Consider the following 27,001-nt stretch of genomic DNA (forward strand, 5'->3'; position numbering starts at 1 on the left):
CTGAACCTGGGTGATACTTACAGGCAAAGGTTGCCCCAGGGTCCATGGCCATTGCCAGTGAAGCCCACCCTGTAGCTGCTGCCCCTCTTCCCTCCTTCCTTTCCCTAGGTGGGGGAGGAGGAAATCAAAGGTGAGGGGGAAAGGGTGAAACTCTCTTCTCCTATGCGAGAGGTAAGTGATACCCTCTTGATTCAAGGGAAGGGAGCAACCAGGATTGTAAGGAGGTGTTTCAGAACTCCTTAATGATCAATCACAAAACCTCCAGAATCTGCCAAGATATTTTTAGCTGTTCTAACTTTCCCTGTAACCTCCATGAAGGAGGATTCAGGGGTGTAGAGGGAAGGGAGTAAGTAAGTCTCAGGGAACCAAAAAACAACTGCAATTTTTTCCAATTCCTTAGCACCAAGAGAATTGACAGAATTAGGCATACGCTTCCAGACAGGGCATCCATCCTTGTCCTCTATACTGCAGAAGTTGTACCCAGGTCCATGGCCTCAAACCGACCCAGTGGACTGAGAGCCTGAGAGTGTCATCCAAGTGCGAGACAGCCTCGTAACTACCTGCCTGAAAAGCAGCTCCAAGCCTTGGTGCTTAAAGATCTACCCCAACTGCAGAGCAAGAAAGAAGGGGGAGGGAGGCTTACACACCTTCTGGTCTTGGCTGAAGAAGAGCTTAGGGTTAGGCAGTTTCTCCATATGGGCCACCAAAATGTTGAGATTTAGGGGTTCAGGGATGCTGAATCACCACGCGGGTCCTGCCCAAAAGAATTCAACCCAAGCCTTCTTTAAGCCAAAGACAAGGTTTATTAGAACATTGTTATATTGGGCAGATTCTTAAGGAGTTTGAACATTAGTAAGCTATTGGCTAGATTATAAGAATCTGAGTAGTGGCTAGATTTTAAGAATCTAAGCCTATAGTTAGTCTTTTACAACATGACTATGATGGAAGTATTTTGCATAACTATACATGTATAACCTATATTGAATTCCTTGTCTTCTCAATGAGGAGGGTTGGGGAGGGAAGAAGGGAGAGAATTTGGAACTCAAAGTTTTAAAAGTGAATGGTAAAAATTATTTTTACATGCAACTAGGAAATAAGATATATAGGCAAATGGGTATATAATTCTATCCTGCCCTACCGGAAAATAGAACTGGAAGGGACTGACAGAAGTGGGGGTGATAGAAGGGAGGGTACATTGGGGGAAGGGGTATTCAGAATGCACATCACCTTGAGATAGGGGAAGGGGAGATATGGGGAGAAAATTTGGAACTCAAAATCTTGTAGAAGTGAATGTTAAAAACTAAAAATAAATGAATTAATTTTTAAAAAGATAAGAGTAAGTAAATAGCCTGAATTTAGGAGCTAGAAGTAGGGCAACCACAAGAAAATACCCTTGGTTGGTACCAGGTCCCTGAGGTACAGGGATTGAAGAACTTGTGGATCGGTAACAGTGAGACTCTGTAAAAGTGTCAAGAAAAATGTAATAGACAGTGCTTAGAATCAGGAACAGATGAGTTCAAATCATGCCCCAGAAATTTACTAGATATATGACTCTGAACAATAACCTAAACCCTCTGGGCCTCAGTTTCCTCATATGTAAAATGAAGGTGTTGGACTCAGATGACCTTTTATGGTCCCTTCTGAATGTGTGATCCTATAAGAGGGACCATGATACCTCCTGGAAATGTATGACAAGAGCAACAGAATTCCAAAGGGGAGAGAGGTCTATGCAGCAGTGAGGGAGGGTAGAAATGCCACCCTGAGGACAGTGTTGAGAGATGTGAAGGCACAGGCTGTATGTGTGATCTCTGCTGGAGGCCCACACAGGGCAGCACAGTCACAGGACTTTAATGATAATAGTTACTATTTATATAGTGACATGTTTTATGAATTGTTTTTACATGCATTTTCTTTTTTGAACCTCATAACTCTTTGAGATAGGGATTGCCTGTACTTGTATAGTGGTCTCCATTTGGGTGAGTGTAAAAGTAGCCCTGCTATAAAAATGTGCATAGCCTTTGACCCAGCAATAGCAGTTCTGGGACTGTATCCCAAAGAGATCATAAAAACGAGAAAAGGACCCACATGTACAAAAATCTTTATAGTAGCTCTTTTTGTGGTGGCAAAGAATTAGAAATTGAGGGCATGCACATCATTTGGGGAATGGCTGAACAAGTTGTGATATAAGAATGTAATGGAATACTATTGTGCTATAAGAAATGATGAGCAGACGGACATCAGAAAAACCTGGAAAGACGTGTATGGGCTGATGTTGAGTGAAGTGAGCAGAACCAGGAGAACACTACACAGTAACAACCGTGTTGTTTGATGACTAATGTTGATAGACTTAGCCATTCTCGGCAATGCAAGGATCTAAGACATCTCCAAAGGTCTCATAATGGAAAATGCTATCTACATACGAAGAAAGAACTATGGAGTTTGAATGCAGATCGAAGCATACTATTTGCTCTTTTTTTTTCTTCTGTTTTGTTTTGTTTCCTCTTTCTGGTGGTTCTTGCTATTGGTTCTAGTTCTTCCTTACAACATGATTAATGTGAAAATATGTTTAATAGGAATGTGTATGTATAGCCTACATCAGAATGTGTGCAGTCTTGGAGAGGGAGGGGGAAAGGAGGGGGAGAAAAATTTAAAACTAAAAAGTTTATGGGAGTGATTGTTGATAAATCAAAATAAATTAATTAAAAAAAATAAAAGTAGCCTTACCTGGGGAAAAGGACTTATCCAGTTGACTCAGTTATTAATCATTTGTGTGTTCTTTACTGTATAAATAAAACTTGTTCCATGTTTGATGCCTTGTGATGCTGAGTGCTTTAGGGAACCTGGTGGATAAGTGAGGAGTGTCATACATTGACATTACAAGCTTTTGCCTCATTTACTCTAGACAAGTCAGAAAGGTTTTTGGGAGGCTCCCCCAAAGTATACCCAGGCTCTCAAAATTACCTCCAGAACAGTAGTTGCATAGTTCTTCTTTTTCTTTTTTTCTTTTTCTTTTTCTTTTTTTTTTTTTTGGCTAGGCAATGGGGCTAAGTGACTTGCCCAGGGTCACACAGCTAGTAAGTGTTATGTGTGTGAGGCCGGATTTGAACTCAGGTCCTCCTGACTCCAAGGCCGGAGCTCTATCCACTGTGCCACCTAGCTGCCCCCTTCTTTTTCTTTAATGAGCTCACACACACACATACACACACATATTTTCTCTCTCCTGGAGAAATATCCCAGAATCCTTTATAGAGGAAAGCAGCAGTGCATGAGTAGATGCCTGTGGGCATTTGAGTTTGACATTCTAGGAAAGCATTTTAAATGGAAAAGCCAAGAAGAGTATGTATTGACATGCAGAAACAACATTCTAAGTATGGAGAGATACATATAGTAGGCTGCAGATGGTAACAATAGCATTGATGTAAGCTATCAAGACAACAGTGGTGTTGCTATTAATATAGAGGAGCAGAGGGAAAAAAAAAAGGATCAAGGGTTTATAAGACCAAAAGAAAAGTGGAAAGACCTGGAAGGAAATATATTCTGTGAAGTGGGGGAGGGTGTGTGTGTGTGTGTGTGTGTGTGAAAATGAAACAATTTGGTAATTGAGTCTGAAGAGAAAAAAAAAAAAAACTTCAGTCATCATGAAGCTAGATAACCAGTGTCTCCCTCTCTCAAGAGTAATGTAATGAGCCCTGTCCAAACCTACTTTCTCTTTACTCATCAATGCAATGGTTACTTCCTTATCACAAAGACAAGGAGGTTGTTTTATCTGCTGTCAAGCTTTAGGAATTCATTGTTTTAAAAGTCTCCTCTGGCATGAGGCAGTTAAATGAACCTGTAGACTAATACTATTATTGTCAGCATCCAGTGGGTTATCTTCCTCACATGTTCACTCCTAGGATAGTATAAAGAATCCTCACATATAGTTAATAAATATAATTAACTTAGACATAGCGATATACCAGAAGGTAGAAGTACATGAAACTTTATTGAATTCTAAAATGGAAGCCAAGTGGTTGTGAGTTTTTTTTTCTTCTTTTCTTTTCTTTTTTTTTAAATTTATTTAGTATTTTATTTTCCCCAGTTACATGTAAAAAACAATTTTTAACATTCATTTTTCAAAACTTTGAGCTCCAAATTCTCTCCCTTCTTTCCTCCCCATCCCCACCTCCCATTGAAAAGGCAAGCAATTTGGTGTAGATTATGCATATGTAGTCATGCAAAACATTTCCATATTAGTCATGTTGTGAAAGAAAACAAAGAACAAAAAAGAAACCTCAAAAAATATAAGGAATGTAAAAAAAATATGCTTCAATCTGTATTCAGACACCATCAGATCTTTGTCTGAGGATGGATAGCATTTTTCATCATAAAGTCCTTCAAAGTTGTCTTGCATCATTGTATTGCTAAGAATAAGTTGTTCACAACTGATCATCTACGGTATTGCTATTACTTTGTACACAGAACATTTCACTTTACATCAGCTCGTGTAAGTCTTTCCAGGTTTTTCTGAGAGCATCCTGCTCATCATTGCTTATAGCACAATAGTATTCCATCATAACCACATATCACAATTTGTTCAGCCATTCCTCAATTGATGGGCATCCCCTCAATTTCCAATTCTTTGCCACCAGAAAAGAGCTACTATAAATGTTTTTGTAAATATAGGTCCTTTTCCTTTTTTTTTTCTTTTGGGATACAGACCTAGTTGTGGAATTGTTAGGTCAAAGGGTATGCATGGTTTTATAGCCCTTTGGGCTTAGCTCCAAATTGCTGTACAGAGTGGTTGAATCATTAAATTACTCAAATGGATAACAAAAGCAACAATGATTTATTAAAATAATTATTTATAAAGTTGAAGGATTTGTTTGTGTTCCCTAACAAAAATCATGCACTATTCTATAAAGGCTATTAATCCCTCTTTATATGATGAAGAAACCCTATGCAGAGGTTCTTAATAGTTTTTGTATTATAGACTCCTTTTGTAGTCTGGTTAATCCTATGGACCTTTTCTCAGAATAATGTGTTTTTTTTTTTAAAAATGAATGAAGTAAGATGTATAGAATTCTAAAGGAAATCTATGGATGATGAAAATAAAAATTTGTTTGTTTTTTTTTCCCATCCAAGTTCACGGATCCCCTGAAATCTATCCTTGGATCCCAGGTTAATACTTTTGCTCTACAAGGAGGCAATAGGATTGCCTCAGCCCCCTGACATGTTCATTTTTAAAATATTTACACTATGCTTATATTGCATTTTAGAAATTAAAAAATGGCCTTCTAATAGCTCTAGATCAAGTATTCTTAATCTTTTTGTTTTGTTTTATCTCGTGGGCCCTTTGGTCATACAGTGAAGCCTAGGCACCTTTTTTCAGAATATTTGTAAATGCACACAATAAAATATAGGTTACAAAGGAAATTTATTACATCAAAATACAGAATAGAAGCAGCAGAACAAAACTAAAAAACCACCCTAAGCTCATGGAATCCTGATCAATACTCAGTCCTATCCCTTGTCTTCAGTGTTCAAACCATATGTTGCTGCGAAGATTAGTGTGAACTTTCAACATACATTTGAAGTTCGTGCACTCTGGAAAACTGGTTTATGGGCTTGCTACAATTTAGAAGTAGAACACAGTTTCTTTAAATAACTGGATGACCCTCGTACCTTCCCTGTTGTTGTTGTTCAGTTGTTTCAGTCACGTCCAACTCTTTGTGACCCCATTTTAGGTTTTCTCGGCAAATATACTCTGTGAGGAGTAGTTTGCCATTTCCTTCTCCAGCTTATTTTACAGATGACGAAACTGAAGCAAACAGGATTAGGTGGCTTGCCTAGGGTCGCACAGGTAGTAAGTGTCTGAGACCAGATTTGAACTCAGGAAGATGAGTCTTCCTGACTCCAGGCCCAATCCTCTATCCAGTGCACCACCTTGCTGTCCCTGAGAGGGCCAGAATTCTTGGGCATTGGGAAAGCACTTAGAATAGACTGAGTACCTTTGAACCTCTGAAGCTGCCCCAAATACTGTATTTTTACTTGTTGGTCAGTTGAGTACATACTTTGTGTGAAGGGCTGTTTTGGGTACTTTAAATACAATGACCAAAATGAAGCATCAGACTTACATTTTTGAGATGGGAATGTAGCAGGAAGAGTATATATAAATAAAAATAAAGCATGTACAAAGTAGATAAAAGTAATTTCAAGGGTAAGAAAATGCTAAAAAAATTGGGCAGAAGTAGGGATTCTATTAAGTAGATGTGAGGAGAAAAAGGAGAATGGTGGTTTGCTGCCTGGTATAAACAAATAATACACAGAGCTTTTCAGGTCTCCTTCTGTGCCTTCCATTCTTCTCCTCAAGTTCGTATTCCAGGTTCTAGATAATTCAGTACTTGAAATGAGAGTCTCTGGCTACTCAGTGATTCACCTTTCATTGAAACAATAAGAATTCCCAAAATGTCTGCTGTGAAATGAATAGTCCTATTTTTTAAATCATATTACCGTATCCAACGTCTTTATGATTTCTCTTTTTTTATTAGTTTTATTCTCTTTCATCTTAAAACACTTATATGCAATTGAGTTGAGGTATCTTAATTTTTTGTAGCTTTAAATCTTTAACAAGTTTGATGTTCTTGTAACTATATATCCTTATGCACATATTTCTCCAGATTTCAATGAATAAAATTCCTTTCTCTGATTCTTTAAAATATCAAATTGTAAGAGAGACATCATTCTATATTACTCACAAAGAGATTTGAGTCTTTCTATTCATACCATAATTCATTTTCTTTCTGAAATTGCTCAACTTCTAAAAGTTGTATTTCTATATATACATTTTAACCACTTTTTAATCAATTTAGTTTAATTAAACAAACATTTTTAAAATCTTTTTAGGCACTAAACTATTCCCCTAAAAGAGTAGCAATGTATTGCATCATTTGACAGTTAATTTAAATATTTTCCTTCACACAAAATTACTATTTTTCTTATCCTTTCTGTCATTAAACTCTTTAAGAGGAAAAGAGATTTAAAGGAACAGTATACTATCCCACATGATTTTATAATAACTGAGGAAACAAAGTTTGAGCTATGCATTTTATTAACAAGCCTTGCAAGTACAAAACGAATTGAGTCCAAGAGCCCCTCAGTAGGCACAAGTGCCCTGAAGAGAGAATCACAAGGGTTTTATAGTAAAATACGATTACTGTTTTTAGCAATTACTATTTTAAGATTTAAAATAGCTGGAAGCAACTGGGTTGCTTAATGGGCAGAGTTCTGGGCCTATGGTCAGGAAGACCCTGCTAACCAAGTCCACCATCACTTATGCACCAAAATAGCCCTTTTTATGAACAGGTAGACATGCCTGGTGATAGAAGCTCTGGTGGAGGATTGGTTTGCTTCCATAGTCACCCAGACCCTGGCAACTTGTTTAGCCAGAAAATGCTTCTATTTTGTGGTTTCAAAGTCATTGTAAACAAGAGGCAGATTATCTTCATCAGAAAGGGAGAGAGGAAAAACATGCACAGTTCCCTTTAGGTAGTGTTTTGCAGGGACATCAGCATGATTGTTCCCTCTTGAAACAAAATCGGTTCCATTGGTGTAGACAGGACAATGGACAATGGCTGGGATAATGGGAAGCCTCAAGCCATATATGAGATCTCTAATGAATTCCACATTTGCAATGATCTTACCAGTAGATATTAAAAAAAAAATGCAGCCAGAACATCCCAACCCCAGTCAGTAGAGCTTGTGGTTCTTTTTCTGTTGACAAGGTGACATGTTTGGGTAAGGGTTACAAACTCAGCAGCTTGAGCACCGATATTAGAGGGCAGAGAGGCTGCCCAAATGGTTTCATGGTCAGAGATCACAGAAATATCAGTGTAACAAAGACCATATTTCATAAAAGATCTATTGATATATAAAACATAATCATGATTTTGCAAAGGAGTGAAGAAGTCCTTATGGGGTTTTTCAGCCATTTCCACTACAGAGGCACAGTCATGCAATGACTCCTCTGAGACTGGCAAATCAGAGAGCAATGTGACTGGATTAAGGATGGCACATTGCTTGAGAATGACATTCTCTACCCAGTAAAGTAACTTCACATTTGAAAAGTTTCTGGTCAGAAAAAACCTGAGTTTGATAGCAAAGTAAGAGGGCCTCAACCTTGTGGGGACACTGTACCATCAAAGGGGTGCCTAGGACCAGACTACAAGCCTTTTCTACCAAAAGGACTGTATCCACAACAACCTGTATGCAGAGCAGAGTGTCAGTAGCCACAGAATCAAGCTGAGCAGAACAACATGCCACTGTGAAGTGGGCCCGAGTGTTTGGGTCAGAACGCTGGAAGCAAACACTCTTCATTCACGTACAAAAAGGGTGTTGGGCTTGCCATAATCTGGGAGTCCCAGGACAGGGGATGACAACAAGGCCTTTTTGAGATCCACAAGAGCAGAGAGGTATTGCTGGTTAAGGTGCAAAGGTCTTATAACAATCTTTAGTCAGAGAAATAAAGGATTTAGTGACCTCACCAAAAAAGGGATCCACTGTCAACATTATCTGGCTGCTCTAAGGATGGCCCACAGTTTTCTTTTGTTTGTAGAAACAGGTAATTTCTGTAAGGCCTGCATGTGCTTAAGGGGAAAAGAGCAAATACCCGTAGATAAAATGAAACCAAGATACTCTACCTATGGGAGGAAGCTCTGAACTTTTGGTTTAGAGACTTTGTGGCCCATTTGATGGAGTTAAAGAATAATGTGACAGCTGTCATCTTGACAACCTCAATAATGGGTGTTGCCAGGCCCTATTGGATTAAAGATGAGCCCTTGAAAGTGATCTTGCTGTAGGATTTGAGAAAACAGGATGGGAATTTCTATGTATCCTTGAGGTAAATGAATCCATGTTCATTGTGTATTCTTGCAGATGAAGACAAGCAGGTACTGAGATTCTCAGTGAATGGGAGCTTAAAAAAACAAAAAAGCTGAGCAAAGATCTATCACAGTGAAACAAGTAGCCTCACAGGGAATTGAGGAAATTATGTCAGCAAAGTTGAGTACCACTGGGTTCCTGGGTATAGCATCGTCATTAACAGTGCAAATCTTGTACAAAAAGAGCAGGTTTGCTATCTGCTCCTGGCTTGTGTTTTTTAACAGTGAGGATCAGTCTATTGCAAGGCAATGTGCAAGGCACAATAATACCTTGGTCTCTTAAAGAGTCAATGATGGGTAAAATACCTTCAATGTGCTCTCTGGATAAAGAGTACTGGGGGAGAGATAGCAGAGGGCCTCCTCTAATTTTAATGGTAATAGGGATGGTAAATTTTAGTAGTTTCACATTTGAAGATGAAGAGGTCCTTAAGTCAGCTAAGTCAGATGGGGATTCTAAGAACATTCCCTACTGCCCCTTGAATATTCTGAATCAGAACAGGGAACAAAGAGCAGGGATCTTTAGGCAGTTGCAAGGACAAAATACTATCGGGGGAACAAGAAATGATAGCCCTAAATTTACAGATTAAATCCCATCCCGACAGATTTACAGAGGATTTAGGCATGAGAGGAAAGTAGCGTTTGTCAGAAAAGGGACCAATGAATACCATGTAATGAGACAATTTTGGAATACTCTGGAGTTTTCCTGAGACCTTTACAACATTAGAGACACAATAGACATACAGTTATAGTCTAGTTTACTTAATAAACCAAATTAGAGTTTACAGTATCTAGTAAGGAATTATAGTTTACATTACTGACTTTAAAGGTGACATGAGGTTCACCAGTGTGGGAAGAGGTATGGACCTGGATGGCTGGGGCAAGGACATCAGATCAATATCATTCTCCCAGGTAGGATTACAGCCTTTAAATACAACCTAAAAATGGGCTTTAACCGCTCCTGGATCTTTGTCAAACTTAGGAGTGTTCCTTCTCCAGGCAGAAAAATCAGAGGGACTGAAAGGCTGATGATTCCTAACTGCAACCATGTGACCAGGCTGTGCTGGATTATGTACAAGCCTTTCTTGAAGAGGGATAACCCCAGCTGTGGGCCCCTCTTTCTCAAGAAAATTAAATCTCCAGTTAATTCAGGAGGAGAGTAAGGTAGGAGTGCAGAGAATGGGGAAGAAGAGGCCACAATAGCTGCAGAAGGAAGAGCCAAAAGGGGTTGCAGAGAAGCAGGAAAGGGAGCAGGCAAAATAGGGTGGAGAGAAATAGCCATGGGTACGTTGGACCTATTATCACCAGAAAGGGAAGTCCAGCAGAACCAGTATTCTAGCTGCCTTGGATGTTTGTCCCCTGTGGCTGATCTTAGATCCTTTAATTTACAATACTCAAAGGTACCAAAGTGAGGCCAAAACAATTTATCAGCTGAATCTCTCAGTTTTAGACTAAATTTTGCATAACCTAATAGCACACTTGTTGGTCATTTCCAACTCATTTGAGAGCTTCCTCTGGTTCCATGCTATAAGATTTCCACCACCATCGCCCCTACCCGGGGTGCTTTTTTTTTTTTTTTTTGGTGGTTGTTTATTACTGGATCCATTACTACCTTAAAGAAACTTCCCCAACAATGTGGAGGCTTACCTTAGCTCATGAATTGAGATCAAAGTTAAGTCCAACCTCCAGGGTATCCTTCTGTGCAAAAATTCTCCAGTGAGAAAAATGGGAGTGCTTTAAGGAATTTCTCAAAGAGGCCATCCCTGGGTGCCAAGTTCCCCTCTTGACCTCCTGGATGACTTGTCAGATGACATGAGTGATTTTATAGTAACTGAAAAAACAAAGTCCAAGCTCTGCAATTTATTAGTAATGCATACAATTGCAGAACAAATTGGGTCTGGGGGTCCCTTAGTTAGGCACAAAGACCCAGAAAAGAAATTTACAAAGGTTGTTTTTTTTAATAATAAAGGACAGTTACTATTTTTAGCAGTTTGCATTGTACAGAAGAGTTAATGATACAATAATAAATTATTTTCCCAAAACCATGTGACTTACAGGAAAGCTAAACTTAACTCAAGAAAATAAGAGTTCCAGAAGCTGTGCACAATGATGGCAGTGATACAAAATGGAGTTAGTTTGGTTCTCTCAGTACCTTTTACACATGCACACATAGACACACACACATATGTGTGTGTGTGTGTGCGTATGTGTGTAAATCTGTACAACATGATATGCCATATACAGGGAATAGTGGAAGCCAATTTGACTGGAATGGAAAATGTGCAAGGGAGTAATATGAAATAAAGCAGGAAATGTAAATGGGAGTCACATTGCAGAGAATCTTAAATTCCCTCCACAGCTCTCTTAAACCACTGTAATGAAAGAAGTAGCTCATTTTTAGTATGGTACCAAATGCAGTAATTGTTTGAGTGTGTGGTAGACAAAGTTTCTGTTTATGCAAGCATCCAGTAGAAAATTCTGTTAAGACATTGCAATGTTGCTGTTTATTATTATCACTGTATTTTTTAAAGACTCTCTCTTACTAGGTGAATTTGTATTTTTTAATTATATTTAAATCCATATATTAACTCAGCATCCTCAAGTATAAAGTTATTTTTGCTATATCCTCTAACTATGTAGTTTTCCACGACAAGCTTTTAATGGACAGTAAATCATGGGGAATGATCACAGTGAGAGGAAAAGTCAAAAAAAAGGGGGAAAAACTGAGGAAACAGACAGATATATAATATAGTAGTGATTTGTTGAAGGCTTGAGGCAGTAGTGGAAAAATAATTTATGATCTAAGCATGAAACTTTTAATAAGCAAATAATAGAAATCATTAGGTTTTGAGATGAATGATTTTATTGTGAAAAGCTCCCAGTTTTTTGGTGACTTCTACCTGTAGATCTAGCTATGACAGGAAATCAACTCATAGCTTATGTCTGACTACACAGGTGATGTAGAAAGCTATCTTATGCACTTGATTAACGTAAATGTGGTTAAATTAGATGACCTTTGAAAAATATGCACGTTGTATATTTTTACCTTGTATGGTACATTTTCCAAAATAGAATTATGCAGATAACTGGTTAAATTCTCAGATTTTTGTAGATTCTGCCAATTTCAAAGGTCATACTTTTTATTTTAATATTTAATATATACTTCATTCTCTTGGTTCTTCATACCAGATTTTAGTGTGTAAAGGACATGGTATAGTAAAAAGAACATTTCATTTAGAGTCATAGGCCCTGAGTGCTAAGCCTCTGCACACTACATATGGAACTTCTCTTCTCTGAGCCCCTGTTTTGTCATTTGTAAAATGAGAGAAGAGTTGTACTAAAGTCTTCTTTATAAAAATAATCTTCCCTCCTTTCTTCTTTTCTTTCTTCCTTCCTTTCTTTCTAAAATTTTAAAAATTGAATTCCAAACTATTTCCCTCCTTCCACCTCCTCCTCCACCCATTAAATAGGTAAGAAATATTTTACCTATTATACATATGGATTCATGCAAACTAGTTCCGTATTAGTCATTTTGAAATAGGTAGATAGACAGATAGATAGATAGACAGATAGACAGATAGATAGATAGATAGATAGATAGATAGATAGATAGATAGATAGATAAAGAAAAGGCAGGCATGGAAAACAAAGAAAGTGGAAAATGTATGCTTCAGCCTGTTCTCAGAGTTCATTAGTTCTCTCTCTGGAAATAGATACCATTTTACATGATGAGTCTTTTGGAATTGTCTTGAATCACAATAGCTAAGTCTTTCACAGTTGATCATTATTGCAACATAGGGTAAAGATTTCTTAAATTTTTTTTATATCAGGCCAACTTTTGGGAAAAAAACCCTTTATCAGAATAAATAAATGCATTAAATAGAACATATTGAATTACAAAGGAAATCAGTTATATTGAAAATTATCAAAATATTTAAAAAATCATGAACCCCGAGTTAAAAATCCCTATACTAAATGATCCCCATAAGGTCCCTACAAGTCCCAAAATCCTATGACTTAGGCTGAATGCCAATTGAAAATGACATTGAAGCCCTATTTATTGCAAACAGTAATTTGCCTCTAAGGAATAAATAGCACTGCCTTTGTCCCCAATTCTTGTCCCCTCTCAACTCCTCAGTTTCTTTCTGACACTGTAATATAATTCCTTCCCTTTTAATGTTCCTGGAGTCAGATTCAAAGAGTTAAATGAAGTGTGACATCGACTTTTATTGAGTGAGTTGGGGTAGTATACACTACCAAATCATTTTGTGCCTTGAATTTTCTGGATGGATGAGCTAGACTGCCCAAATGTATCATTGTAGTAAGTGCTAAGTATAGTATAATTTTTAATTTCAAGCAAGGAATTTTGCAGTTTGTTAGAAAGATTTTTCTCATCTAGGTTTTTAAAAACTGTATCTTAAGATACATTATAATTTAGGCCATTCAAATTGGGGAGTGCATTTTTTTTTTGGCCATTAGGGGAAAATAAACTTTTCAACTTGGCATTTAAAGCCCTTCACAGTCTGGCTCTGGCCTAATTTTCCCCAATTATCTCACTCTTCTTCATATACTCTCTTTTCCAGGCAAATTGGCTTCCTTGTGATTCTTTGCACTTAATGTGTCATCTCCCACCTTCACACTTTTACACAATCTGTTCCCCCCCCCCCCCCCCCCACAAAGGAGGAACAACCTTAAATGAACCTTGAGAAAAGTCAATAATTCTAGGAATTATATATGAGGAAAGCCATTCTTTTGGGAAGACTTTCCTGATCCCTCTACTCTGTTTGTGCAAGTAGATTGTAAATTTATTCTTGGTAGAGATTCTTTATTCATGCCTTTGTATCTCCAATGCCTTATAGTGTTTCTTATGAATACTTTTAAAAATTGAATGGAAAGAATCTGGATAAATTTATTGATGAAAGTAGTTTGCCAATCAAAAGGGACTGCCTTTTTTACTTTCATTAGTCATTGACTCTATTTTATAAGATTTTAAATTCCCCGTCTTCTAACCCCTTTGGCAAAAGGAAATAGAAAGAAAAGTGATGATGATTATCTTAAATCTTAGATAAGAGAGGACCCAAATAAAGCACCCGGGGAATGTATTCTACTCTAAACAACCATTACTCAAGGGAGCATTGATAGAAAAAAAAAATGACTAGCTGACAAAATGAAGACTTTCAGTACTCCAAGGTGCAACTTCTCTGGCTTATTACTGGCAAAGTGAAAAAAAGACCTTTGAAATTAGATGCTACTGACAGCTATGACAATTACTAATGTCAACATCTGGTGAACAACAGTGGACCAAAAGAATCCAGTTTTTGTTTTTTTAGGCAGTTGGGGTGAAGTGACTTGCCCATGGTTACACAGCTAGTAAGTGTCAAGTGTTTGGTCTGAGGTCGAATTTGAACTCAGGTCCTCCGGACTTCAGGGCCAGTTCTCTATCCACTGTGCCACCTAGCTGCCCCTAAAGAATTCACTTTTTGAGATAAAAACAACAGGCTAATCAAGCACTTTAGGGGAAAAAAAAGATTTTCTTAAAGGTATAAATTACAGTTACTGGATAAATAGCTTATCTTTGTCAGTGATGGCCTAATTTTGTCTTGATAATATAAAAGTATGAAAACACAGGTGAATTACTATCCTAATGTTTTTAAAAAACTCAAAAAAATTATAGTTACCAAATTTATTGATTTTTTAAAATGTTAATGATACATAGCCAGAGCTATTTCTGAGTAATGTTATTAGTTGGTTAAAAAACACTATTTGAGTACTTAGCTTTTCTTAGTACCTTATAAGTATTTTGACTGTTGGTTGGAGGAGCAAGAGCCAAAATAATTTAAACCAGTCATGTCAAACTCAAATAGAAACTGGAGCCACTGAACCTTATATATGGATGTCTTTGGGCTCCATGTTGACTTAGAAAACCACATATTAACGTTATATATGTCCTATCATATTTTTATTTATTTTGTTAAATATTTCTTAATTACATTTTAATGTGACTCTTCACTCAGGAATGTTTTGGGCATATTGGTCTATCTGTTTTATATCTCTGATTTATAAGACTGCCTCAGTCCTTGATGTAGAATCCTAGAAATGGAACCTTACAACAGTGGTCTCCAAATACATATAATTATGCCCTACTATCAGGTTAAAAAAAGTGTGTATATACATGTATAACCTATATAGAATTGCTTGGCTTCTCAATGAGGGTGGGGGGGAGGGAAGAAAGGAGAGAATTTGGAGCTCAAAGCTTTAAAAACAAATGTTAAAAATTGTTTTCACATGAACTGGAAAATAAGATATACAGGCAAAGGAGTATGGAAAACTATCTTGCCCTACAGGAAAATAGAAGGGGAAGGGACTAAGAAATGGGAGTGGTGACAGAAGGGAGGGCAGTTTGGAGGAAAGGGTATTCAGAATGCACATCGTGTTGGGGTGGAGGAAACGGAGAGATGGGGAGAAAATTTGGAACTCAAACGCTTGTGGAAGTGAATGTTGAAAACTGAAAATAAATTAATTAATAAAATCTGAAAAAAAATAATAAAAAATTAATAAAATCTGAAAAAAATAATAAAAATAATTATTTATTTATTTTTAGTTTTCAACATTCACTTCCACAAATTTTTGAGTTCCAAATTTTCTCCCCATCTCTCCCCTTCCCCCACCCCAACATGACGTGCATTCTGAATACCCCTTCCTCCAATCTGCCCTCCCTTCTGTCACCACTCCCTTCTCTTAGTCCCTTCCTCTTCTATTTTTCTGCAGGGCAGGATAGATTTCTATACCCCTTTCCCTGTATATCTTCTTTCCCAGTTGCATGTGAAAACAATTTTTAATATTCGTTTTTAAAACTTTGGGTTCTAAAATATAGAACACTTCATGAATTTGTGTGTCATCCTTGCAAAGGAGCCTTGCTAATCTTCTCTGTTCCAATTTTAGTATATGTGCTGCCAAAGCGAGACACATAAATAAATTTTTAAAAAAGTATGTATGTATCAATATATGCATAATAATTTAAAAGTCATTCATACACGCATGCACACACGCACACATATGCCCTATTTTACATTGTTTCAGGCAATTCATTTTGATATTGGACTTCTGTAGCTTTAAAAGTTGTCTTCCAAAGTGCATTGTTGGTTCTGCCTAGTAATAATTTTTCATTCCATCCATCAAACATTTAAAAATTTTTGTTGAAATTCAGCTAATACATTTCTGTCTTCTCTAATATGAATCAGTTATTCTTGCCAAGTAATCATCACATGTTAAATTTTATATTTTTTGCATATGGGTCTAAATCTTTTTTATTTAGAATATCGTTAAACAGGCTAGAAAATGTTGTGTCCAAGTTATTGTTTTTTTGCTGCTGCTGCTGCTTTAAATGGGCAAATATGAGAGATTTCATAGGTGACTTGCATAAATTTTGGTAACAAAATAATATGATTGAAATATTTCAAAATACATTTATCGGATTAGTTGTTAATTTTTGTTAGTGATGCGGAAATTTCTTCATTGTCAAAATGCTCTCTATATAACTTGTGTTTTTTCTAAAAAAATAAACAAACAAACAAAAATAACCCAAATGTTTACTTTCATAATCGTTGTTAAAATATCGCCTTTACTTTGAATGGTCAGACTAAATATGTTTTTCTCCTTACAGTTTTTGGAAATATCTGCTAGGTTGCATGCTGCTGACATCCACCTGTCATCACAGAAAATCAACAAAATTGGAACAAATATCTTTCTGTAAAAGAAAATAAAATGTTTAACATCCCTAAGTTCACATACTGTTTTAAGTATTTTGCCTCATATAATAAAGGAACCTTGGTGTGATTATTTTTTTTTTTTTTATCATCACTCCCAGGGCTGTGTTGGAGCCAGAGTCAGAGCCAATTGTTAAATTTTCAGTGTGAGCGTATATACCTCAGAAATTGACAAACTCAAAAATCAGGGCTTGTTTTATTGTTTGGTTGCTTTTTTAGACTTAAGAAAGTAAAGGAAAAACTGGTAATAATGCAAATTGAACTTAAAAGTGTGTTATGGGCATTTTTTTCCCCTGGAGAGCCAGTTATTTAACATTTACTTGTATTTCCCAGGAGTAACTGTGACCCCATCTCCATTGACAAACTGTTGATTGTACAATGACTACAAGTCAGAGTAAGTTAGAAAATTATTACACTTTTAAAATAAAATGTGTCAAATAGGGGTTAGGACATACTTGTAAATAGTAATGATGTGAGATCAAATTTTCTAAATAATTAATTATTATATAGCTAGCCAAAAGTATGAATCACAATATTGACATTCTCTTCTACCTCAAAACAAAGCTCTGACAGACAAGGCCAGTATTTTCATTCACAAGCCAATGTCCCAGGAGGGTAGAGCCAATGGGAAGGATGCTACCCTCACTGTGAGATGACCTGAGAATTTGGATGGGAGGGTGAGAAATTTTCTCAGTGGCAGCTACACAACTACTATGCGTACTACACAAATCAAAGTTTTAACCTTTCAAAGTGATTGACATATCATGAAAAGGGAGAGAGTGGGGGAGTGTTGGATGAAAATGGGTAAAAGGAATAGTTGGATGTAACCCTTTTTTCTCATTTGGTTGGTCCTATACCCTTATAGCTGTTCTCATGTAGACTCTGATGTGTGAATATCCCAAATCAGTGCCTTAGAGATCATTTGGTTGAAAACCTTCATCTTATAGGCATCTAGGTAGTACAGTAGATAGAGTGCCAGGTCTGGGGTCAGAAGACTCATCTTCCTTAGTTCAAATCTAGCCTCAGATGCTTACTGACTGCGTGACACTGAAAAAGTCACTTACCCCTGTTTGCCTGAGTTTCCTCATCTATAAAATGAGCTGGAGAAAGAAATGGCAAAAACCATTCTAGTATCTTTGGCAAGAAAACCCCAAATGGGGTCACAAAGAGTTGGACATGATTCAAGTAAACTTCATCTTACATATAAGGAGACTGGCACCTGGAAACGGCACATAGCTCATTATTGGCAGACCTGGGATAAGAACAGAGGCCTCAGTCCATCATTCTGCTCACCCATGTGGACTGTCACATGCCTATGAAATAAAATAAGAGTGATGTTAAGGTGTTATCATCACCAAACGAAAAGGAATAGGACAAACACAATCGCTTTATTCTTCTGATTTATACTGAAGAAAGATTCATCTTAGAATATCATTAATACTGTTTTGAGGGGGAGGAGGTACTTTTTTTTTCTTTCAATGGTCTATGTGACTTATTTATTTAAAGTTTCTCCATAGAGATTGCCAGCATTTGTATCCCACCTTAAATGTTGCTTCTTTGGTATTCTGAAGTCTCCTGAGATTAATAACAATAACTATCTACTTTGAAGGCAGTAGCATCGGAGGTCAACTGACAGTATCTTCTTGATTTTAGTTTAGGCAGGTAGATTTGCAAGCTGCACGTCCAAATAGCTTTCCTAGGCTAGCATTGCAGAAGCCTCTCAGTATTAACTTTTACGATACAAAAACTCGGAGTAAGTTATAACTTATGGTATTTTTAAAGTTTAACTATATTAGGATAAATATATTTATTATAATAAACATTAGGATAAATATATTCAGATACATTAGAATAAATAATCTGTTAGGACAATGTATCAGGATAGATGTATTGTTCTATATGAGTTAGATCCTCTTGTATGTGGGATTTTATATTGAGGAGGAAATTATCTGGCAAATGAACCGTCTTATGTCTAAAGGGTACTTGAGACTAAATACTTAGTTGTTGTGGTGCTAGCAGAAACCTAAGAAAATAAAAGCAAGGAATGGGTACAAAGATTTGGAATAGAAACAGAAACATAAAAGAGTAGTAGCATTTGCAGTATTCTTTCCTTAAATGGGAGGGGACCCTCTAATTTTCTTCTTTCTCAACATAATCCCAGAAGAAATTTCCTCCCTTCTACCCTCTCTCATCTGTAGATGAGAGAAAAATCCCAACAGTTCAGAGCAAAAATACATGGAGGCCAGCTCCATACTTCACTAGTTAGGATTCAGTTGATTTTCCATACTCATTTGGTGCTTGCGTATTATGACAATTGTAGCCTTCTACAAGTTCTACACAGTAGGCAGACTGACAGTATCTGCAATTCTGTTGTAACATCCATCTCAGCTCTTTAAGGAGGTTGCTCATCTGCCCTTCCAGAGCTTCACTCCTGACTGACTCCATGCTGCTGGCCCTGATGTTTAGCTTCTTCCTCCTTCTCAGGTCTCATCTCTGTAATATTCCCCAACTTGCTAGCCTATTATGTCAGGGGGATTTGATATCTTAGCCCAACTTCAATAAGGCCTAACTCTTGGGTCCCAGAATCTCCTTGGAAAACGTAGTTCAGATCAGTCTAATGTTTGTTGTTGTTTGTTTGTTTGTTTACATAGCACACTGGGAAACATATGCTCACTTTTGTCTGATTCCGTGATATGTTTTTCCACTATCATAAAATTGGTGACTTAAAACTTCTTCCTTTAGAAAGTACAAAGGCCTAAGATTACTGAACTTTTTTCTCCTTTTATTATTTAAATGGAAATAGTGATTTTACTCATGACTTTGATAAAGCAAGGTGACAAATCTGTTATAGCTAGTATTGTTAAGCTTAAGATGTGAGCAGAAGAGAAACACCAAAGTTCCTGGATTCCTTCGGATTATTTGAATTGCTCTGAAAATAGATGTATTTGAAGAATGATGATGATCAGGAGGAGGAGGGCGACAACAATAAACCTTATGAAAGATATAGAAAATCTATTTTTTCCCTTGATTTGGATATTTTATACTTTAAAAAAGCTTGAGTATATATATTTTGTTCTTGTTAATTCCAAAGACAGGCTTCAATTATATTTTATCTATGTATTATTAATGTTTCTCTCTCTTATTCTACAAAATTATTTAAAATTGTGCATATTTTTAATAACTTGAGAATCTACATTTAAAATATTGTCTACAAGATAATTGATAAGATCAGAAAATCACAGAGTTAGAATCCATCTACAGAATCCTTAAAGTTGGAAGGAGGACCTAAGAGGTCATTTAGTTAAACTCATACCTGAGTAAAAATCCCTTCTATAATAAATCATACATATGGCCATCTAGTACTGGCTTAAAAAAAAACAACAACTAATAAGGGGGTAATAATGACCCTATAAGGCAGTTTGTCTCCCATTTAGGTCTAGTTATTAGGAAGTTTTTCTCTGCTTCAAGTCTAAAACTTGTTATTACTTCCAGTTCTGCCTTTTGTGGTCAAATGAAACAGATGTAATCCCTCTTCCACAGGACAGTCATTCCTGTTGCTATGTCCCCTCTAAGACTTCTTCAGCCTTAATCTAAGATAACAATTTCATGAGCATCTATGTTCATGACAACTTGATACTTTTTTGTATAATTAAGTAAATCAGGCGGTCTTGCACAAAAATAGTGGTCATTCTGTAAGCAGTCTGCTTATCACCATTTTAACAGTAAATACCATTTGATCACGTTTAGAGTCTTGGATGTGATGTTGGACTAGATGACCTGAATGGTTCCTTCCAATTCTAAGAGTTAATTATTCTTATATGATAGATAATGTTGAGGCTGGGATCAAGTGTATCCACAATTCTGTATCTTAAATTGTGTTTATTTGCTGCAAACATTTGTCAAAGAAATCATGTATTGAGGACAGCTGACCAGGGCAGTATTTATCTACTTCATTATAATAGCTTTTGTGGTCCTTAATAAAGTTGTCACTGCAAATGAACAATGAACTGGTCCGAGATGTGAACAGGGGAAGTAGAGATGCTTGGATTAGATTGGTTTTTCAAAATTCTCTAGGCTTTTTTCCTTAATGACTCTACTGTTGTCCCTGGAATAAAGGCCCATGTTTTTAACATCAATATTCTCCTAGTGATATAACATAGCTTTAAGCCAATTAAGGTTTCACAGGCTCCAATGAATTGAAGTTCAGGATCACCTAAAGGAAATTGTAGAGTGTGTGTATGTGTGTGTGTGTGTGTGTGTGTGTGTGTGTGTGTGTGTGTGTTAAAAATGACCAGACTGCAACACATCACACATGGGGAAGTTCATAGGAGAAATGACAGAAAGGTAATCATCAGGCAGGAGATATAGGCAGGAAAAAAATGGTCCAGGCAACTTACGAAGAGTGATGAATAAATGATGGACAACCTGTGTCCTCCCTTGATATGTATCCATTGCCAAGAGGATTTGGGGGAGTCTTCTGTACTTTAGGTGCGACTCCTGTAATAGATTTATGGGAAGACATGGATAAGGGTTATTCAAGGGTAGTCTTGCATGAGTGAATTGCAGTATGTATCATTGATGAGAGTACCCACATTTATGAAATATGAAAATATTAGCCAGCAAACATTTATTCGGTACGTCTATGTTAACCATTGGACATACAAAGACAAAAAATGAAGCAGTCCCTATTCCCAAGTCCTTATTCCTACCATCAAGAAGGAAAAAAAGAAACAAAACAGCAATAACATACATACAAGTAAATGCAAATTAAATATAAGGTAATTTTGGAGGGTAAATGCACACAGCTTGGAGGTACAGAAAGGGGCTTATCTAGGAGGCAGCGATTGAGTTGAGCTTTGAAGGAAGCTTAAGGATTCCCAGGGGCAGAGGTGAGCAAAGGTGAGGGAACTGTGCCTTCCAGTCATGCAGGACATCCAGTGAAATGGCGTGGAAGTGAGAGATGGGATGTCTTGTGTAAAGAAAAATAAATATCAAAGTAAGAAAATTATTAGGGAGACCAATAGGATACAACCCTGGGCATAGAACCAGGGAGATGTGTTGCGATCCTCCTTTTGATATTTATTCAATGTGGGACCATTAGCAGGTGAGAAAAATCACCTTGTTAATTTGTTCTCTATCTGACTGAGGTTCTGTAGTCTTGAGGCTGGGAAGTTTGTTATCAATTTTTCCAAATGTGTTTAATTATATGTACATTCAGTCTTCTAAGACCTGTTACTTTCATTTCAGGTCTTCATCTTTCTAAACATAAATTAAAGCCCCCTGAGCATTACCTTTGATATAGCACCCAAAATAAAACCTGGCCTGTGCCTCCTTTATACTTTATACATACTCTAGCCTATGCTAAGGATGTTAGTTTGACAGCATTAGTATTAATCACAGCTGAGCTTTCTGCCACATAAGACATCTGCAAAATATTTTAACCAAGGTCATTCAGTCTCTAGGGAGACATTGTAATGACAAATTCTCTGTACACCTGCGCTCCGTGACTCCTCTTTGAGTTGGAGGGGCCCAAGGTCCCAGATTGTTCATTGCAAATTGGATAGACAGGCTGGATGATTTTCAACTTTCCATTTCACAAGCTGAAGCCCTCCAGCAGTTTGTGGGGCTTGCCATAAATCATCTGCCCCTCGCATCTATTTACTGAGGAGTCTTGAGGAAGTTATTTGACACCAGCTAATTTGTAAGCTCCTTGAGGCCAAAGACTGTCTCTGTCTTTGTCTCTTAATCTATTTCTTTCCTTGTGTTTTTGTCCCTAGTACTGAATCACTGGACATACTGCCTTTAATATTGTAGGTTCTTAGCTGTTGTGGTTGTGTTTTATTGGATGAATGGGAGAATAAATGTTTATAAGAAGCTAAATAGCATAGTGGATAAGACATTGGACTTGGAACTAGGGGGGCATGGGTTGCCGTCCTCTTTCTGATACTTATGTGATGTGGGACCATGACCAGCTCATTTAACTTTTCTGAAACTCAGTTAATTCCTCTGTAAAATGGGAATAATAATACCTGTGGTACCCACCTCACATGGTTGTTGGGAGGCTTAAAAGAAATAATGTGTGAAAAAAAGAAATAATATGTGAACCACTTTGAAAATTAAAGCATTATATAAATGATAATTATTGTAATTAAATTATTTATATAAATAAATATATTTTACTAAAATATTGTATTGATTAAATTCTACATGAGTAAATAGAAATGAGTTACATAAATATTTATCATAATTAAATAGTAACTGTAACCTGAATTTTTTTATTCTGTTTTCCATAGCCAAAAATTTCAACTTTCTACTTTGCTTTCTCTTGAATAAAGTAAACTTCAGTTTAAAGAGGTAAATCTAAGAAATGGATATTTGCCTAACCTTTTGGGGAAATCAAAGTGATTCTACAAAGACACAATATTAATATTACCTAGCCACTCTGGCTGAGGTACAATACATTCATGAAGATAGAAAAGAGTCTTCTTTGCATGAACTTAAGGCACCTCATCTGGAACTCAAGAACTGTCTTTTGGGGATCTACCATGTGTAAGCCTGCCTGTTTCCCGTGGTGTCCTCGTTGAAAGGTAGCATTAAGTGTTCATTTAGACAGGAGCAAGTTCTGATCATCCCTAACTGTGAAGCTTACATGGGACTAATTACCTCAACTCCCTTATTAGGGTCAAAGAAGTCTCAAGCTGCTTATTTAGATTTGTTCATTTGCTTTTGCCTCTTTTGAGTGACAGCTCTAACCTTGGTTAGCGGGGAAGATAATACTCTGAGGGAAATTGGGTACTCTGACTGTCTTAATGGGTGATTTGCACATGATTCTTCATTTCTCTTTGAGTGAAGAATACTGAATTTGGAAGCAGAGGACCCGGGTTGCCCTTTCAGCTCTCATGTATTCCAGAAGTAGAAGCCCAAGCAAGTCAGTTACACTGTTTCAGTTTTTTCATATGTAACATGGGACTAATAGTTGCCCTACCAACCTCAAAAAGCTGTTCTGTTCAAGTGAGCCCATATATGAAAAGTAGTTTGTAACCATAAATGTTTTTAAAAATATGAAAATTTCTAATACTGTTACCTTTGAGATTAGCCTCTTCAAACTGTCAGGGGAAAATGCCATGAAGTTTAATGAGAAATGTATCAGTGGAGGAACGGAATGGGGCATCTAGGTGTCCCCTGTTATGGTGGACTCAAGGTCAGGAGTGACTGAGGTTAAATCCTGCCCCTGACACTTACTAGCCGGACACACCGTTTAACCTTTCTCTGCCTTAAGTTCCTCACCTATAGAATAAAAGGCTTGGATTTGATAGTCTCTAAGGCCCCTTCCAGTTCTAAACCCACAATGCTATGAATTCAGGCTTCTGCCTTCCCAAGGATACCATAGACAGAAGGGTTGTTTGGAGGCTGATTGTATGGGATTTTTGGATTTTAGCAGATGAAGAAGAGCGCTGGTTTGTAGGCATCAAAACAATGAGCCTGTGGTGTCATTCTCCATGACGTTCTCCATGGGAGGATATGATCAGGGCAGGCTCAGAAGAGCAATGAAGTCACTTGGTTATAAGCAGTCTGCAACTGCTTCAGATTTTCTTCTAGGTCTTAGATATGTCAACCCTGAGAGGTGTCTAGGAGCCTGTATGGAATATCTCTATTCCTCAGGTGTCTGTGTAGGCCCAAGGTCAAGTCCTATCTCCTCAATGAAGCTAAGACATAGCTAGGAAGGTAGTATGGAACAACAGAAAGGGTTCTTCATTTGGGTGCCTTGATTCATATTCCTGCTCTGTCACTTAGTGTCTGGCCAGTGTATCTGACCAATTCATCAGTAAGCATTGTGATACAGAGAATAGAATGCTGTCTTTGGAATCTGTATTCAAATCCCAGTTTAGGGAGATAAGAAGTATAAAAGCACTAACATTTATATAATTCTGTGCCAGGAGCTGTTAAGTGCTTTACAATTATTATCTTATTTGATCTTCATAATTACTCTGGAAGGTAAGTATTATTATCCTCTGTTTACATATGAGGAAACCCAGGTAAAGAAAGGTTAAGCAACTTGCCCTGGGTCACACAGCTAGTAAGTACATGAGGCCAGATTTGAACTCAAATCTTCCTGACTCCAGGTTCAGTGCTCTATCTACTCTGCCAGCTAGCTGCTGTAATTAGAGTCTGGAAGACCTGGATTTAACTCTCACCTCAGATACTTATTACTTATGTGACCCTGATCAAGTTACTTAACCTCTCTTTGCCTGTTTCCTCATCAGGAAAATGAGCCGGTTGGTCACTATGCATTCTAAGGTTCCTTCTAACTCTAAATTGAATGATCTTATGATCCATTTTTAAGTGTATACTATGTGCCAGGTCCAGTATGATGATGGTGATTCAGAGACACAAAATAAAATAATTCCTACCCTGAACAGCTTACCTTCAAACAGGAGAGACAACATATACATATGTAGGGATATTAAAATGTATGCAAAATAAATGCAAGGTATTTAGGGAAGGTAAGATGCTAGCAGATGGAGGGATAGGGGAAGGCTTCATTTGTTGAAAGCAGCCCTTGAGCTGAGTCTTGAAGGAAACTAGGGATACTCAGAGTTAGAGGGGAAAGCAAATGCATTCTGACCACAGGGTCAGCTAAAGCAAAAGTACAGCTGTGAGAGATGCAGTTTTTCACGTAAGAGCAATTTGACTGAACCTCAGAGGATGTGAAGGGGACAGTGTAACAAGATTACTAACGTGTGTTGGTGCCCATTTGGGAAAGTCTTTAATTACCAGAGGAGTGTATATTTTATTCTAGAGTTAATAGGGAGCCACTAAAGTTTGTTGAGAAGCAAAGTGACATGGTCAGGACTTAGCTTTTGTAAGAAAAAATACTTTCGCAGATGTGTGGAGAACAGTATGGAAAAGGGAGAAATTTGAGGCAAGGAGACATTTTTAAGGCTATTCTAGCTAATCCATGAAAGAGGTTACGTGGTCTCAATGAACCTCAGTTTATTCATCTATAAAGTGCAGAAATTGGACTAGTTGACCTTTGAGATCTTTTTAGCTCCAAATCTATCAACTTTTGTCTTTTTTTTGTTCTGGAGTCTGGATGAAAAATACTTAAAATTGGTATATGAGCAACAACACGTGCCTGCCGTACAGTTAGCTTCAGGGCTACCTTGCAGGCCTTCAGCCATTGAGCTCAACCCATCTATTCCCAGAGAAAGAATCCCTCTTAGAAGGGACTGGAGTATGATACATATCCATTTGCATTCTCCAGAACAACAAAAAATGTTATGCTGATCATCATTTTCCTTCTTGGGTAAAGATAATATTGACCCAATATTCTTTCTCAATGATTTTCTTTTACTTATTGTTCAGGATTCAGGACTTGACATAAATAAGAGTGAGACACTTCATGACCATTCTCTGTCCAAGCAATGCAAATACCTGCCACTCAGCAACTGGTTTTTCAGAGGAGTTTAAACTGTACCACTAGTAAAATGACACCCAGTCTTTGCTTAAGTTTATGCCAGTTGAAAACCACATTAGCCATTTTCTTAAACTATCACATTATAACCCTTAATTATTTAACTTCACTTGGTAACTGGATCAGTGGCAGGAGATATGAACTACTAGGAAACAAAATTCCTTTTGAAATCACATCAGGATACTTGAAGATGAAAACAAAGTTGGAACATGCTCTACTGACTTGATGGGAAATGGCTTTCCTTCCTGCAACTTATAATATGACTTATACAATGGAAAAAGGATTGAATGTGAAGTCAGAAGATCTGCATTTGAATTCTCTCTCTGACATTTACTACCTGATTACCAGTCACTTTGCTCCTCTAGGTCTCAGTTTCTTCATCTCCAAAAATGTGGAGGTTGAACTAGATGACCTCAAATGTCTCTTATAATTCAAAATTTATGTTCCTTTGAGATCCATGTAAACTAGACTTCGAAAGATCAGTACTGTCAGTATGTCAGTTCAATAGATTTTTCCTTGGTACTCCTGACTAAATAGAAAAAAAAAAGAGGGCGGAAGGAGAGGAAGAAGGAGGAGGAAGGGAAGGAAGGAGAATAGAAGGACAGAGAGAGAGAGAGAGAGAGAGATGCTACTTCACCAGAGACAAAACTAGTAAGACCATCTGTGGATAGAATTTGTCCATCGTGTACCCACAACATGGATCATTTATAAAAATGCCAATATATTGATTAGACTCAGAGATTCCCTGCTGTGAAAATTGGCATTTTTCTCTTCATTTGCCTTTGCCTGTAGAGAAACAGATTAGCTATTGATCACCTTGAAAATAGTTTTCTTTAAATGCCCAT

At 37.2% G+C, this 27,001-nt stretch overlaps 1 protein-coding gene and 1 non-coding gene across 2 annotated transcripts in view; one reads left to right on the plus strand and one right to left on the minus strand.

The window, feature by feature from the left end:
• Positions 1–27,001, plus strand: part of GRM7 (glutamate metabotropic receptor 7) — a 989,789-nt gene that overhangs the window by 490,581 nt on the left and 472,207 nt on the right. The window lies entirely within an intron of this gene.
• LOC114044568 lies at positions 15,780–15,882 on the minus strand. The gene has a single exon (XR_003569259.1). It is a non-coding gene; the product is annotated as a U6 spliceosomal RNA (small nuclear RNA).

The sequence above is a fragment of the Vombatus ursinus genome, unplaced genomic scaffold, assembly GCF_900497805.2.
Source record: "Vombatus ursinus unplaced genomic scaffold, bare-nosed wombat genome assembly UNPS02014773.1, whole genome shotgun sequence".
Lineage (NCBI taxonomy): Eukaryota > Metazoa > Chordata > Mammalia > Diprotodontia > Vombatidae > Vombatus > Vombatus ursinus.